Raw genomic sequence first — 14862 nt, forward strand, 5'->3', positions numbered from 1 at the left:
TGAATAATTTACAGCCGAGTCTGTTGTGGCATCCAATAGTGGTTTCTGGATTGCCAGCGCTGAGCCGGCGGCCGTAGACCCCTCCGAACACGTTGAAAATCCTTAAAGCTCTTCTCGAATTCAATAAAACAAGAGCGGCAATCACAATCATCAAAATGCGAACTAGCTATCGGCAAAACATCCTTAATATGTCGTTGGTTATTGAAACCATCATTCCAATGGCCTCGTCGACGGTCATTCGCTTTTGCCGTTACATTTGACCCATTTTCATTTGTATCATTTAACGTTATATTGATCGTGATGACATCATTTGTATCCTTTACAAAAAGAGACATTTCTATCTCATTTCAAAGAATATTGTTTATCGAGTCTATCACTTTATCACCAACTTTTTTGAGCACTCTCTCGACTTCGTTTTTATAAAACAAGTGCTCCATTGCATCAACAAAATTTCCTTCGTCAGCATTAGCATATTCATTTTTCTGAATTGTTTGGAATTTGTGCACGCATTTTGAAGAACTGACGGGCAACGGTGATAATCCAATGAAAATGTCATTGAATTCATCTTCTTTGTATTCATCACTAACGTATTCGTAGTTGTTGCTATTTGGCATTATTGCGCGCTTCACCAATCCCATATGCTGTAGCAATCTTTCGATTTGTTTAATTGTTTGTGATAAACATTCCATGTAAATTTTGTTTCCACAGAAAATGCAGTTAAAATGCGATGCATTATATTTGGCACCGGTGCATTTATTTTCTGTGCAGCAATGAAATGTTTTTTCTTCAAACGTTGTTGTTCGAAATGTTGTGTCTCCATTGTTTTTGCTGTCACTGTGTTTTTTCTTAAATTTTCTTTCTTTGATTTTACGTTCAAATCTATTTACTTCGGCTGAACTTCACTTTTCTCCTATAGGAAAATTGTTGGTTCAGCCATTGCACAAAATATTTTAACTTTTTGAATACAATAACTATTTTTAAAATTGAAAATAGTGAAAATGAATAGCTCCAAAAAAAAAAAAAAAAAAATACATTTTTAAAAACAGTGTATGATTTAATTCTTTTTAAATATACGAAGCAATGCGTTAAATAAGCCATTTTTAGCAGAAAACAAGTATGCAATGGCACAAAAAAAGTAGTCAAGAATTTCAAAATAAATTTTAAATTTTCAATTGCACGTGACATTATCTATTGGGAATTTAAATAAGTTCGTGCGGTTTTCCAATAGATGGCGTGAGTAGTATTTTTTTGCATCAGTCTACACTATATCCGCCGTCATGTGAAAGTACTGTCAAAATCCTATAAGTATCAACAGGTGTCATTTGATCAAAGTGTAAACAATAAGAATTTTTACAGCATTGAAAATGTCTGAGTTCATTTCAAAAAAACATCGTTTGCGGGAATTTAATTTTTTTCACTTTAATCCAATCAGAAATGCATATAATCATTATGGTGCATTGAGATTAACAAGATCTGTCGATTCCAACACAAAAATGTTAAGTTTGGTGAACACTGAGTGGTGAATTTGGTGTAAAACTCCAAATTCACCAAACATTTTCAAGTTGAATTATTTTACTCATTTTTGCAAAAAATTCTATGTTAAATGCATTCAAAAGTTGTGGATTGACTAAATATGAACAATGCGATTGATATCAAATATTTACATTTCCTGAAAGTGGTGAAAATTGTAGCGAATTCGAACTGAAGGAGAAATTTGGTTGAATGGCAGTACAAGACTAATCAAATGTCGCTCCAAATTTACAAATGGATTCATTTTCGTATTGAGTTGAGATTGATTGTAAAGGAGGGATCTATTTCAAGAATTTCAAGCATAAAAAACCATATGTAAGTTGAGCTGAATTACAAAAATCGACAAGAAATCCAAAAATTCGTGATTCTGCCAATTGGGTGATTCTACCAAACGTGATCGAATTACAACTGATCAAAATTGTTACAGATGATCTTTATTGATGTCGATTGATCGTTTTTGGTTTAAATGTAACAGAAAAATTACAAAAAACTTGTAGAATTTTGCAAAATTATCAAAAATTGTTTGAAAAATAGATCGATAAAAAAACTTTATACCCCCGCTGTACTCACTGATCATCACTCTTTCTGAATACCACTCAGTGCACCGTTTCTAGTCAATTTTCCTATTTCAGTCCTTTAGACATGGAATCCGAAAATTGCCTGAAAAATGGGAAAAATTATTGGCTAGCGATGGACAGTACTTTGAATAATGTATTCATTCATTTAATCATTGAAATAAATACACATTTTGAAGATAAAAACCACACGAACTTATTTTAATCCCCAATATATCTTACAAACTCCAACAACTTGACATTATTTTCGACTCATAATGTTATTATTTTTTTATTTCTTGATTTAACATTCATGTATGTGTTCCTAAAACTAATAAATGATCGATATTTTCTTCAAATTTTAATTGTATGTATAGTAAGCACTTCGCTAGCGGAGCGCGGTTGGTATGCTTAAAAATTCGGTAGCCAACAGAAATTTTTCTGTACTCATGGCAAATCCTTATTTTACGTTCGTATGACGAACATATTCCAAAAATCCGAATGTGTTCGGTGTTTGGTAAAAATATAGCTGTCCACGAAGACTAACGAACGAACCGTTGAAATTTGACTCCCGTAAGGATTTTTTTTTTTCACTTTTTTTGTGTATTATACCCAGTCTCCGAGAGTTTTATATAAGGTTGCCATGTAACAGCAAAAAGACCATGGGGCGGAAATGGATGAGACGACATTTTCTCTCTCATGGGCGCAGCCATATTGAACATTTTGTATGCGCTTATATGTAAAATTTGTGGCGCCACTGGTATATTTGATGGAAAAAGAAGAACATGTTTGAGTCTCACTCGTTTATATGTAAATTACATAGGCATTTCCAGGCCATGAAAATGACAGTCGAAAATATTGAAAAAAAAATTTTTTCGTCTTTTCGACCGTCTTTGTACTGCTACATGGCAAGCTTATATGAAACTCTCGGAGACTCGGTATAGTGCACAAAAAAAACGAATTTTTTTTTCACTTTTTTCTTGCATTTCACCCAGTCTCAGAGAGTTTCATATAAGCTAGTCATGTACGAAAAACGAACGAACAATCCGAAAATTTCATTTTCTACGAACGAACGAACGCAATACAATTCTACCAACGAACGAACGAACAAAAAGACCAAAAAAATATTCTAAGCAGTGCGACGCAGTAGACACACACAGTATTGTTCTTACGTTTTGTCTGTATTTTATTTCCCCACTGAATTCCTGAACAGTGTTCGTCAAATTTGTGTAACAGTTGTTTAATTCAAATTATTTTTGCCGAAAATTCACTTGTTTGAAAATATATTTTTCTGAAGTGGAGTTCGAAATCGAAGATACTCGCAAATAATCTGAAGCTTTACCGTTTTTCAAAATATCAATGTTAGAAATTAAATGAAGTGGTTTTGATGTTTCAATCTTCATCCAATGTCTTTTCTAAATATTCAACTAATAATAAAATAAATACCCCTTTTCTTTTTTTATCTGTTGATGATATATCACCAGGAGTAAAATCTTCAATTTTTCCAGGCTTCTCACATGCGAATGTTGTTGATTTCAGTACACTGGAAAAAAATAAATTACCGAAAAAGGAATAATACTATTATTAGAATAATTTTGAAGATGAAAGTCACTTGCGCCACGTCACGTCTCTCCTCAAGCGTTATCATTTGTAGAAACAGAAGTCTATGTTTATATTTCGGAAGTGTGTAACTGTTCCAGTTCATTCTCATTAGCGCATAAAGTAAAAATTGTTTTAGTATTGACTCGATTCATTTGCCACTCGTACTGTGTATTCCAAATTTCCGCTCCATACTCAACTATTGGATACAAAAATGTAAAATAAAGGCGTTTAATTGTCCATGGACCAACAAAATCCCCACCGAAAAACTTCAGCCAAGACTCTCAATATGTGAATTGAAAATATATTTTCATCAAGCAACACTCGCAAGTCTCCAATTACAAAAACTTTTTCAATTTCAACGTTGCTCATGTTGTAATCGTATTCATATCACGGGGGATGGCAGTCCCTCAAGTGACGCAATACCCCCATAGATATGTCGTCAATCTCAGCGGACGGCAGTACGCGCGAGTGACGAAACCACATTAGTGTGTTGAAAAGTCGAACTCGCTATACACGTAATATACGAAATCCAGACCTAGAAGGCCGTTGGCCCCGGTTGATGTATGGTTGCAAAGCCCTTGGGCCATAAATCAAGAAAAAATATCAAAGTTCGAAAATCGGTCATTCTGTCTTCAAAATATGGTCCTTTCAAGAAAAGGGACCATAGATGGCACTAAATGAGGTCATTGACCTCTGAAATATCGATATTCGGATTCTAGAGCTCAATACCTTTCCAACGACCCCCTAACCGCCAAAATCGATCAATATTTTCGAAAAATTCAGCAATTTAAAAATTTCATATGATTCTCTATGAAAAATCGAAATGTCTGTCTGTCTGTGGCCAATTTTGCGTAGTTGTGTTTGATCTTTTTGAAACTTTCTGTGATTAAAGTAGACAAAAAACTAAGACTTTTTGTTCCGGCACTTTTCGATTTGGCCGCCATGTTGACCGTGGCCGGCCTCCAAAAATCACTTTTTGACTTTTGTCCCCACGGTCACCACATACACATGACACACCCCGGACATATGCACCTCGTTGGAAAGGTCTTGAATTGAGCTATCGAATGGTGCGGTCCGAAAATTTCAAGTTGGAGTGGCCAAAATTGCCAAAAGACAAAAAGGTACCGTTCGGCCGGACACATAACGTCCATTACCTCGAAAACAAGCTCAAGGATTTTTTTGAAAATTTCATCGATTTTAGGCCCAAGTCTAAGCTATAATATGTTGCATAGCTCATATCCCAGAAAATTCTTGTTTTCAAGATATGGCCTTCGATAGTGCAAAAATGGCCAAAAATGGCAATTTTTTCAAACAATCGCACCTATACTTGACTTACCCAGGGCGTATGCATATTCGTTGGAAAGGTCTTAAAGTAAGCTATCGAATGATGCCAATTACGACTTGAAAATTTCAAGTGCAAGTGGCCAAATCGGTCAAAAATGAAAATTTGATCGTCTGGCCGGACACATAACGGTCATTTTCTCGAAAAAAACTGCATAGGTTCTTTTTAAAAATTCATCAATTATAGCCCCAATTCAAAGATAAAAAAAAGTGCATACCACACACCACTGCAAAAACCTCCCTTCCTCATTATGATCCATAATTTATATGATTTTAATCCAAAAATAACCTAAAAATCCATATTTTCATTGTATTTGAAAAATATTCAAATTCATGGGTCTTGAATCTTTAACTTGGAAATTAGCGCTTACAAAACTATTGATATCAAATAAAAAACCTCTATCGAGGTGAAGAACGAGTGACGAAACCAACATTTGAAACACAAAATTTCTGATATCAATTTTGTGACGAAAATAGTTGGTAGATATTTTTTCTGTGTACTGTGAATATATACTTAATATACATTTGTAAATTCGGAACGTTGCTTGATTGCGTCAGTATGAACTCAAAGTAAAAAGGGGGACGTTTCTGCAACGTTTTTAATATACAAATGTATATTAAGTTTATATTCACAGTACACAGAAAAAATATCTACCAACTATTTTCGTCACAAAATTGATATCAGAAATTTTGTGTTTCAAATGTTGGTTTCGTCACTCGTTCTCTACCTCGATAGAGGTTTTTTATTTGATCTATATATACGTTATATAGATATGAAAATCTAGACCGCTGACTTTTGTAAAGGGGTTTTTGCATATTTATGTAATGCTCGGGCACCAAATTAAGAATCCGCAAAAAATTTGAAAAAAAATCAAAATTTTGCCGACAGGTTGCATTTTGGAAAAATCACTGAAAATTCCTTTTTCTCGATTTTTGACCACCGAAAATATTTTTTCGAAAATTTTTATGGCCATATTCGGAACCGGAAAACTGCGTAGATAATGTTAAAAAAAAATCATCACGATCGGTTGAAAAGTGGCCAAGAAAATTCGCCAAAAATGGCCAAAACCTCGAAATTGACCGTTTGGGGTGTTTGTATGTCTGTCCGTATTTTCGAAAGTAGACTGAAAACTGAGTAAACCAATTTCTCAGTTTCAAAAAATTCGTTGCGTAAGTGGTTTTGGTCTGGACTCGAACAGTTTTGGATTGCCATTTTTGAGTTTTTCATCAATCGGAAATTTGTCTGGCCATCTGTAAGGTACAACAATGATTTATACGTCATTGAAAAGGTAAAAGACTCGCCGGATCCGAAGTCAGAATGGAAAAATTTTCAAAAATGTCCGCCAGGTGGCGTGTTATGTGACATTTTCGGCCATGACTTTTTTCACGTAATCCCAACTTAAAAAAAATTGCGTACATCAAAAAAACTGGGCGTTTGTTAGGGACCAAATATGTGAGGATTTGGCGTATGTGTCATATCTGAGAAAATTCGTTAAATATTAAAAAATATTTCGAAGTTGAAATTTTTTTTTCGGCAAATTTTCAATTTTTGGCCAATTTTGATCACAGGTATACGGGGTGTTTTTTAACAGAATCACGTCATTCTAGCTTATTGGAAAGTCATTAAGATCATCTTGATGAAGCAATAAAGAAATTTTGAAAAAAAATTCAGCGGAAACGGTTATATAAGAATGACTAGGACCCTCAAAAAATGGGGATAAATCGATGAAAATCGAAGTTAATCGTCATTTATCTTGAAAAAATGTATGTCTTGCTTCGATTTTTTCCTCATAGATCGAAAGCGCACTCAATTTTGAGCCGATATGCACATTTTGAAACGACAACATTCTTTTCTTTGGTGAAAATTGGTAAAAGTGTAAACTTAGGCGGCCACCTATATTTTAATATCTTAGGTTAATAATCAACTGCAATTTACTACGGTTTTACTTTGTTTGTTCACTTTGACAACTGATTTTACATAATTCGGACCCGAGGAATTCAATGGTGGTAACCGTTTTGAGAAATTAGTTCAATTTTTTTAGATTTTTCGTCTTGAAACCATCCTTTTGGAATAATATTTCGCAATCGAATAATGCTATGAAAATTGGTATTTGGGGGTTTATTGATAAGAGAAAACCGAATATGACATTTATTTTGCAGTAGAATTCGTTCATGGTACATTTCCTATACAAAAATCTTCATCTTTCGCCATTTTGAACATATTAACGGTAACCAAAATACTATCTAAACTATTGATATAAGTAAAAAACACTTCTTTCGACGCAATAATAACATGAGAATGAACTGGAACAGTTTCAGACTTCCGAAATGATTACGCTTGAGGAGACATAACATATGTCCATAAAGTTTTGGCAGTAAATTCAGACGTTTATTACGCAGCATGCAAAAATTGAAAAATGTCAACCAACGCACGCAGTGCATTTATCGGTACCTCGAGACTACTGTCAAACCCAATCCGACATAATACAATCATTCGCAATGTCGTACAAATTGGATTTACGAAAGTCTGTCGCTAATTGTTTTGGCAGACTAAGTACAAAAGAAATTCTTCGAGTGTTTAAGACAAGCCAATCTCACCTCGAACCATATTTCGTGTTTTAAAGGATTGCCGGGAAGGTAAGGAACCGGAAAACAAAAAGAAATCTGGTCGTCCACCAAAACTAAGTGTCAGAACAACGAAAAGTCTGCTGTCAAGTGCAAAAAACAAGATTGGTCAATCAACACGATCTCTATCGTAAACGTAAGCGAGCACCAAAATATACACCGAGACAACTCGAAATAATACCAAAATGTTGCCGTGCACTTCGTGATAAACATTTTTCAAATGGAAAATTCATGATTTTGGATGATGAATCATACTTTACTTTTGCGCACCATGAATTGAGTGGAAACGATGGCTTTTACACTGACAACATTGAAACAACACCAGACAATGTCAAATATGCCGGTAAGTCAAAATTTGAGCCGAAGGTATTGGTGTGGGTGGCCATATCATCGAAAGGTAGCCAGTTATTCGACCACAAGGAGCCAAAGCGATAAATTCTGACATCTATATTGATCAATGCTTGCCAAAAATGAAGCAATTCATTGAAAACCATCACGCCCGAGACGAAATCATGTTTTGGCCGGACCTTGCAAGCAGTCATTATGCGAAAAAAACATTGAATTGGCTCACTGAACAAAATATTCCTTTTGTACCGAAAAAGGACAACCCACCAAACATTCCACAGGCACGTCCAATCGAAGATTTCTGGTCGGCTCTCAAACGTAAAGTGTACGAGATGGGCTGGGAAGCTCAGTACAAGCAACAGTTGATGGGTCGAATCAAGCGATAGTTGAAGGAAATGGATGTATCGGTCTGCCAGAGCATGATTTTGAAGGTTCGAAGTATACTACGAAAAATTGAAGACAATGGCCCTTTAAGTGTAATTTGAATGTGCTATTCGATAGCTTATAAATAAAGGTTTACGCCAATAAAAACGAATTTGATATTGTATGTTTGTTGTCCAAATGGCGAACGTCTGAATTTACTGCCAAAACTTCATGGACATATGTTAATAATAATAATTATAATACTAATGACTGCATCGAACAGCGTTTCTTCGCCTTGGTGGTTTATTCAAAATAATTCAAATAAATATAATGTATTATAATAAAGAGAGAGAGTGATTATTTTAATTCGATTTTTGCTTTACATAAATTCATTTTTAACTAATAATTTTAATATCTATGTATAAATATTTTTTCATTCATCTGTTTTGCTTTAAATAATTTTCCATTCTTATTTTGACTGTAGATAAATTTACTTCTAGATCAATTATATTTTTATCTCTATTTAGCATTTTTTTGGTATAAAAATCGTCAAATGTTGCAAGCATATAATTAATTGGTTCAAACTTCGTGTAATCAGTCCTTTTATTTAATAGATCGAATAGTGGAGTTGCAAATAGGAGTCTATGTTCGTATTTCGGCAGTCTATAATTGTTCCAGGACATTCTCTTTAGTACAAACAGTAAAAATTGCTTTTGTATTGATTCAACTCTTATACACATATTGTTGAAGTGTGGATTCCATATTTCTGCTTCATATTCGATGATTGGTAATACGAATGTAAAGTAAAGTCTTTCAATGGTCCATGGATCGACAAAATTCCTACTGTAGAATTTTAACCAAGCCAATCTTGATTTTGCCCTAGCAACAACATGTCCGATGTGTGATTTGAAATTCATCCTTACATCAAGCAACCTTCCCAAGTCCTTTATTACTACTCTTTCAATTTGTACACCATCAACGTTGTAATTATATTCATATTTTAGTGATCCACGATGATATGATACTAGTTTTGTTTGGTTGACTTATAGTTTTAATAAATTGCGTCCATATTAATCTGCTACACGATCCAAATCCTCTTGAAGATTAATCACTTAATCAGTCATCTGTTGAGGTAATACATTTCGAAAGTTTTGTATCATCATCGAATGAAAGGATGCATGACCAATGTCACGACGAAAGGTAGATCAATCACAAACATGATAAACAAAGTTGCGCCAATGGGATAACATTGACCAGTACCAGAAGTTACTTCGATTGGGTCTGATTTGGTATTCGATATCTTGACTTCTCTGAAGTGCGACACCAAGGTAATTTTGAACGTTGTTTCTGTCACCGTTTTTGTAAACAGGTCTTACAAAAGACGTTCTTCATATCTGTGGCACTGAGCCTGTTTCAAGTGATTCTCTTAACAATGTTGTTATTGGCCCCTGCAATGAGACCAAACAGTGCTTGATAAATCTATTTGGTATTTCATCAGGACCATTGACCAGATCATCTGGCAGCATGTCAATTTGTTGTCCAACAAGCTCTTCAGTTATTTCGATTGTAGATATTTCTGCACAAATGTCGCGAATATTTTCAATCTCCGAGCCATCAAATCGTAGATCTCCCTTCAAAGAGCTGTAGGCTGAGGCAAAGTGCTTTGCAAAGAAACCAACGATAGTTTTTTGTTCATTTGCTTTCACTCCCAAATAACTCATCTCATGAGGTAGATCATCACTCTTATCCTTTTTGAAATTCACATGTTAAAAGAATTTCTTTGGATTTTTATCAATTAACTTCTTCATTTCAATTCGATGGTCTCGGTGAGCTGATTGAGCACTACGTTTGTATTCCTTTCTTAGTTTTCTGAATTTCTCGTTTGTTTCCATTGTGTTAAGCTTCTGTTTGTCTCTATGAGCTTTGCTGACTTTGTTCTTCATCTTGATTAATGGCTTGATAAACTATCCCGGAGTAGTCCCAATACGTGTTTTTCGTGTTTTTATTTTTAATGACTGGATCATTATACCCAATATTGATTGCATTGTGGTGCTTCTCATAATTTAATAAATGATAATCACTTACAGAACACTGAAACAGTAACTGAAATGCAAGTGTCTTTCATCTTAAAAATTATGCATGTAGATATGAAGTCAACTTGTATTTCAAACAATTTGAACTATTATGATTCAGCTTATAATATCCGTGCAACGCCGCTTTATGATATACCAATAAGAAGAATTATACTAAATTTGAACCTATAAATGATATGCCTACATTACATTCAATGATTATTATACTAAAAGGATACCAAACAGTAATACCAATTAAATAGAATTGGAAGTAAATCTATCTCCAGTTAAACTAGGAATAGAAAATTATTTAAAACAGAATAGATGAAGAATGTAAAAAAAATCAGAATTATCAAAAACTATTATTTATCTCTCTCAGAAATATTTGATCGAAATTTTTTTAGTGGGTTTAGTTAAAAATAATTCAATGTATGTTGAATACATGTATTTAATGATAATTTAAACTTATTTTCTAAACTGACTTACTTTCTGCATGATGGGTTGATTTTTCGATCCAAAGTTTTACATTTTCTATGCTCTAAGTTGTGACTTTGTTCAGGTTCTGAAGCATAACCGTTTGATGATTTGTACGGGTAGTTTCCTATACCAACCAAAAAATTAAATTTTAATTTGAAGACAACAAATAATACATTAGAAATTTATTTAAAGAAAGGAAGTTTTATAAGTAATCGTAATTCATGTGGTGTGTAGACTATCAAATTAAATGTGCAATAGCCATGTCATTGTGGAGATGAACCAAAACATGAAAAAAATTGTGTTATTAATCTAAATAACGAGCACTTTTCGTCTAAAGTCCAAAAAACATGATGGGAATTTTTTTTGGAAAAGATGTGCTTAATTGTTTGTGTTGGCAGAAAATGTAGGGTAATCCCTTCAAATTTTACTTTTCCGCACACACCTAGTGTGTAAGGTAAAGTATTGGGATCGGTCGAAAAATTAACACCCTCAAAAAACATGTTTTCTGGGTGTTTTAGGAACCAGGGAACACGAATCTAGCGTTTTTTCGATGTCCGAATGTATGTGCGTGGTACCCTGTACGCTGTACGCTGTACGCAAAAATTTGTTAACACGATAACTTTCAAACAAGAAAAGTAATTCAAAATCTGACTTCACAGGATGATTGAGGGTGCCGAGGAATAAAAACCATTAGATTTTGAGCAACTTTGGTTGACAGAGTGAAGTGTCATGTCTGGAGAGATGCCCATGGCCATCCATAGGAAAAATTCAATTTTTCCTCCAAAAGTGATATTTAAAGTATACTTAAACACTCAAAAATATGTATTGGGGGGTTTTTGGGTACGAGAAAACCGAATATGACGTTAGTTTTGCGATACAAATAACTTTAGACACACTTTTCGTACAAAAATTTCAAAAAAATTGAATTTCTGAATGATATCGTAATGAGCGGAAACTTTGCACAGGTTGTTTTTATAACACAAAAATAACATTCCGAGAGTTTGAAGACATTTCAATGCATATTAGGGGTACCTCCCAAACAAAATTTTAGATTTTTCGCTCAAAAACGAAATTTGTATGAGAAGTACCCTTAATATGCATTGAAATTTCTTCAAACTTTCGGAATGTTGGCCTTTTGTGAAAAAAAAACCTCTGCAAATTTTCACATGATTACGATATCATATAGGCATGGCTGCGATTCAAAAAATCCCATTTTTAGTAGTTTTTGTATGAAAAGTGCTTCAAAAAATTATTTGTATAAAACTAATGTCAGATTCAGTTTTCTAGTGAATTCTTTGAGTAAAAGATTTGTAATAAATGTATGTTGTGGATCACAGTGCGGAAAAGTTCATCTTACGGATGTAAGACATTTTATTTACCGTTCAAAGTGAGCCGGTATGGAACGCTATAAAAAACAGTGTTGACCGTACCGAAATTATGCCCAAACTGTCACAATGCTAGCGCCATGACGGAATTCAATGTAATCTACACTAAGCTGCCGCCAAATAGTGAAAAGACTTTTGCTCAGTTGCAACCAACGGACTGGAACTCCATAGTTGTCCGTAGTGGCGCTAGCAGTGCTACAGTTTTGCATTTTATACAGTCTCTTATGGGGCATAATTTCGGTGTGGTGTTGACATTTGAACCTCATTTTTTGATGGGAAGATGTTTGGAAAGAAAACGTAAGCGCGAAGAAGTCAATTCAAAGAAGAAAAAACAGACACCGAAGTACGGATCATCGTGAAAACATCCAGCCTCAAGACATTCAAAGAAACGTATGTAATCATCACCATCATCATCTGATGATGATCCTTCTTTGGTTTGGGGCGAGTAGATGTCAGGCCCACTGACCAGACACAATTCAATTCCGAGTGTTAGTTGCAAGCTCACTTGAGATGTGTTTACCTCGGCCGCTCAAGTGTTTATCAAAAATATGATTCAAAGTCGAAGTAGAATTAATCCGCCTTTTGAATTGAAAATTGATTCTAAACTGAGTAACTCCATCAATGCGATGGATTGAATGATACATCAATTTCTAGAGTGCATTCTCCAGCACAGTTCAATCATAATGGTTTTACACTTTTTGGTTTATCAGCACAATTCCAGGCTGATGTTGGTGACATGTACCTCTTTCAACGAACAAACACGAACGAACGCAACTGTATTTGGCTGTTCATTCGTAGAAAATGAAATGTCTGCATGAAACACGGATTTACATTTTGCAGTAACACATTACAATTGTAACAATGCATTATAGTAATATTATTACAATTGTTATGTTAGATTTTAGTATTACCAGTAAGTGTTACTACAAATGCAATATCTATTTACCGGTAACGTCTGGTGACAATAATATGTTATTGGGAAATGTTAGAAATTTAACGTTATTAATAAAATTTTACTTTTCCGCACACAACTAGTGTGTAAGGTCGAAAAATTAACACCCATCAAAAATGTGTTTTCTGGGTGTTTTCGGAGTCAGGGAACACGAATCGAGCGTTTTTTCAATGTTCGAATGTATGTGCGTACCCTGTACCCTGTACCCAAGGAGGAAGTACTAAATACGTCCAATACCAGTAATACGATCTAGTACAATAAAAATAAAGCATATGTTTGAGGAATAAAGCACTGATTGACATAAATGAGACACATGCAAACCCAAATAATTAAAATTCAATGCACACACTAGGTGTGTGCGGAAAAGTAAAATTGAATTTTTCCCATGGATGGCCATGGGCATCACACCAGACATGACACTTCACTCTATCAACCAAAGTCGCTCAAAATCTAATGGTTTCCATTCCTCGGCACCCCCAATCATCCCGTGAAGTCAGATTTTTAATTACTCTACTTGTTTGAAAGTTATTGTGTTAACAAATTTTTGCGTACAGCGTACAGGGTATGCACATGTATGCATACGTTACGCTAGATTCGTGTTCATTGGTCCAAAAAACACCCAGAAAACACGCTTTTTGCGGGTGTTATTTTTTCGACCGATTCCAATACTTTACCTCACACACTAGGTGTGTTCGGAAAAGTAAAAAGGTTGTGATTTTGTATAAGCAGTTCTTATTTTCTCAATATAAACAAATATTTCAACGCTAAATGGAAATTGATCGGGTTTTCAAATATTTACCTCGACGGGTTTTGTAGCGAACAGTTACAAAGCCATCTGAAAAAAAAAAAAAAAAATTGTACGAACAAACCAAGAAAAGGAAGCAAAATATAATTTACAAATAGTTTAAATCCAATTTGACAAGAAAAACACAATATCAAGTAGAAAGGAGATGTTGTGAACGAGTATATAATAAGTTTTATTTTTATGACATGTCAGTCAAGTGTACTTTTTATACACGCAACTCTCAACATCTCCTTCAATGACTTGTTCAACTATTCATTCCCTTTTTAATGTCATGTGCAAATTGCTCACCTCCGTCGCTAACTTTATGAATTGTGTTGTATATTTTTTTATACCAATCATGTTGGCTATCATTCGCCTCCTGCAAGTAAATATGGTTTTTTATATGTTTGCTTAAGCGTGTTTTTTGGAAAACTTTGTTTTTAAAATGAAAAAGAAATTAAACCGTAAAAATAGTAACACTGGCATTGAAAAATACCACTCTCCGGCAAATTGATAATTTTGATGAATTATTATGATTATAACTAATTAGTTCAAATTAATATCCATAATTAATTAATTATACTCACTATCACTTATCATGTGTCAGTGGCTTGACTAATTATAATAATTAATAATTAATTATTATTTTGATAATTATCAGCTATCAAAATAACATAAGTTAATTAACTTTTTGAAAAACCTTGACTAATGTCACATTTCGTCTGTCTTTATGAAGGTTTTATTTTTGACAAATTATAAGAAGCGAGCGTGAATCATGGAGAACGGTAGCTCGACAAGTGACGCTCTCACACAAAAATTGTCAATATTGCGT

The 14862-nt window shown here is 34.1% G+C and overlaps 1 long non-coding RNA gene across 1 annotated transcript; it reads right to left on the reverse strand.

The window, feature by feature from the left end:
- Window positions 1-2084: 2084 nt before the first annotated feature.
- Window positions 2085-14413, reverse strand: LOC116348611. Its single transcript, XR_004201834.1, has 5 exons — window positions 14340-14413; window positions 14046-14081; window positions 10919-11033; window positions 3531-3627; window positions 2085-2190 (listed from the first exon to the last, which is right to left on the reverse strand). It is a non-coding gene; the product is annotated as an uncharacterized LOC116348611 (long non-coding RNA).
- Window positions 14414-14862: the final 449 nt, after the last annotated feature.

The sequence above is a fragment of the Contarinia nasturtii genome, unplaced genomic scaffold, assembly GCF_009176525.2.
Source record: "Contarinia nasturtii isolate CC-2019 unplaced genomic scaffold, AAFC_CNas_1.1 Cnas_scaffold_2589, whole genome shotgun sequence".
NCBI lineage: Eukaryota > Metazoa > Arthropoda > Insecta > Diptera > Cecidomyiidae > Contarinia > Contarinia nasturtii.